This window comes from Lindgomyces ingoldianus (assembly GCF_010093535.1).
Source record: "Lindgomyces ingoldianus strain ATCC 200398 unplaced genomic scaffold BDR25scaffold_29, whole genome shotgun sequence".
NCBI lineage: Eukaryota > Fungi > Ascomycota > Dothideomycetes > Pleosporales > Lindgomycetaceae > Lindgomyces > Lindgomyces ingoldianus.
In genome coordinates this window covers 479,623-483,160 of record NW_022985190.1, presented here as the reverse complement: position 1 = coordinate 483,160, position 3,538 = coordinate 479,623, and positions in this window count along the sequence as shown.

Sequence of the window (3,538 nt, the reverse complement as noted above, 5' to 3'; positions counted from 1 at the left end):
TATGTAGCAGCTTTCGTCAAACGTTCCTCCTGTCTTGACAGTAGGTGCGCATATCTGACATCTTTATTAATTACTGTAGACTACTAGTTACGCCTTACATCTTTATAATTTGTAGTGCTTATTAAGCTTATAAGTGTACACCTACATATAATCTAGAATCTACTGTTTAGCTGCCTTAATTAGCTTTATCTAGACCTCTGTCTAAGATTTTATTATCTAATAACTATCTAGGTGTGTTCTTTCTACTGCCTTAAACATCTTATGTAGAGGGTGCTTCTCTAGTTACTTTTAAGTTAATAGTAAAAGTAGCAGCTAGCTTTTATAAAGTGTCTTCTTTTTAAATAGCATTTTTATTAATGCTGCTGTATTTAGTGTTTTACTACTATGCTTTCTTACACTTTTAGATCTTATACTAGCTATAAAGGCTGCAGCTTATAGTATAGTCTTTAACAACTTTATTTAGCTTAGCTTTAGTGCTGCTCTAGCTATTAACTACATAAGTAATGCTGTAAATAGCAGAGTATTTAAAAAAGATAAATAGTTATCTCTAATTTTCCTTTCTTAATAGTAGCCTAGTAGGTCTACTTTATTAAAATTTAATGTATTATCTATAGTATTATCTTTATAGAATAACTCTGTCTTTAGCTAATAACTAGGTGTTAGAAGCTTAATTATTCTAATATATATAGTAATTTTCTTTACTATGTTATACATAAAGTTATTTATTAAGTCTTTAGGCTTACTACTAAAGATTAAGTGTTTATTAAAAATAACATTATATATATAGATTACTTTTGCTAGCAGTAGTATTTATACTTAGTAAATGTTTAATAATTAGTACTTAACTAGATATTTAATCTACGCCTTTAGGTCTAGCCTCTATAGCTTAGATTTATTCTAATGTGTGTTATTAGTTATTATAAATGCTTTATAGCTATAAGCTTTTAGATATGTAAAGCTTAGCTTTTAAATTAATATAATAACTTTATTATTTAAAGCTGCTTATGTAAAGAAGATCTTATATAGTGTCTTCTAGTTATTAGCATAGTTTAGCGTCTAATTATATAGGTATACGCTAGCTTTAGTAATGTATAGCTATATGTTCTATAGTAGGTTAGCATCTAGTTGTATAGCCTATAACTTTTTTTTATTTATACTTTCTAAGCATTTAGCTTCTCTGTTCTAGGCTTGTGTATCTAGTGCTAAAGGCTCTATAGTTATTTTATGTAATGCTAGCTAGTGTTCTACCTCTAGTTTTACTATTATAATCTTGTTATTAGCTTTAATAACTTTTACAGTAATATTATAATAGTTCTTTAAAAAAAGAATAAAGATTATAAAAGCTTTAATAATTAATTTAGTAAGCTTATTATTCTTAAAGTAAAAGTCTTACTAAAGGCTAAAATACTTATTAGTAATTAGTATTTAACTTTACTTTTTTATAATGCTTTATGCTTTATATGCATAGAAATTAATTAACAGTTTTTTACTAGGTCTACTATTACTAATTTATAGTATATAGCTAATTTATTATTATATCTTAGCTCTACTACATAAGTTATATTAGACTATTATAATTCTTTTAATTTACACCCTTTTAGCTTACTATATAAAGTGTTAAAGTGTAGCTAGTCTAGGGTATTCTAAACACTTATGCTATAGCTTTACTAATGCCTTTTATAGTCTATATTTAGTTCTTATGTTAATTATGTGTGTATAATATAAGCTCTTTTATAGTAAATAGTACTTTAACACCTATTAGCTATAAATCTTTATAAGATCTTTAATTATTATTTTGTCTAAGGCCTTTAAAGCAGTTAGCTCTGCTTATGTGTCCTACTAGATTCCTTTCTGTTGCAGTAGGCAAAACAAGACTAGGTTGCACAGCAGGTCTAGGCACAGTGCAGCGTTATGTAGTATAAGACTATATGCTTAACTGTGTGTTTTATACTTACTTTTTAAGCTTAGTGTAATTAATTTATAGCTTTAAATCTATATATAAGAGTTTTTAAACTAGATAAAGTCTTCTAGTGTTAGTAAATAATAGTTATAGATCTAATTAAAATTATTTATAATATAGCATGTTAAGCCTAAGTTAAGAATAAATAATTCTTTTAGCAAATATCTATTCTAGTTTAAATTAACTATAGCTAGCAATATAGCTGCCTTAATTCTTAATACTTTTTAGCTTTTAAGTTAGTCTTTTTATATCTCTAGTGTAGGTGTATATAAACTCTTTAGAGTTAGTATCTTTAAATTATATCTATACTACTCTTTAAGTAAGCTTTAAAATTTTAAGTTATGCTTACACTTTAATGCTATAAGCTCTTTAACTTTTTTATTTAGCATCTACTAGTCTAGTGCTCTGTCTAGATAGACATAGAAGCAGTCCTTTAGTGCATAGATATATCTATATGTAGAACATTTAGTGCCTTTTATTTTAGTAAGTTTCTAGCTTAAAAATAACTTTCTATTATTTTTTTAATAATGTTAATGTTAAGGTTTACTTTATTTTCTTAACATTATAACTTCTGTACTACAGGCGTTTCTATTTATGCCTTAAGTAGTTTTCCTACTTTTAGTAAAGTATAATAATTTATCTATTATAAAGGCAGCTTTATGCTTTTCTATATATATTAAATAATTTAATATTATGTGTTTTTAAAAGCGCTTTATTATTTCTTTTTAATTTATGTCTAGTATAAACTATCTGCTTTTCTAAAAAGTTGTAGACTAATAAGGGGCAACTTTATTTATAGTAGTTAGAAAGTTCTTTGTAACAGCATTAAACTGTGTTGTTTCTAGAACATTTTATGTCTCTGCTTCTGTAGCAGCGTAATTATACTCTGCTAGCTATAGGTCCTATATGCTTACATTTCTTAGCAGCTTTAGAGATGCATTATATTAGTTGCGCGCACATTCTTATTTAAATTAGTTATTAACACCTACTGTAGCTTTAAGGTTTGTAATCCACTGTCTAAGTAGTTAATCTAGGGAACAGCATGTACACTGTAGATGCAGGCTAACTGTTAACTAGATAAAGATAATAATCTATTAAAGGCTTAATTACTCTCTTTTATAATTATGTCTATTACTTTTATACTTGTTAGCCTTAATCTTGTAGTATTTAATAGCTTCTTTAAAGGCTCTAACACTACTTATTAATAGCTTATTTATGTGCGTAGGCGTTTTAATGTTTAAGGCTGGTGAAAACTCAGCTATTAGCAGCATCTCTAGAGCTCTTAGTTTAGAGATCATTTGGATGGTCAACTTAGGATCCACTTGCGGCCAGATGCTGTGCGCTACACATCTTGATTGCAGCTGCATCATCCAGGCTCTGTAGTCGGTGTGGTCTCGAAGGACGACTGTCGCGTCTCAAGGAGGCTGGGTGGCCATTTTGTATTAATGGAGGCACTAAGACTCTTAATTATTAGATTTAAGCACTGTTTCTAGGCTTCCTAAGATAAATAATAGGTTTAGATATAATGTATAGGATAATTAATTAATTGTATTTATTGTCTTAATTTATTAATCCTTT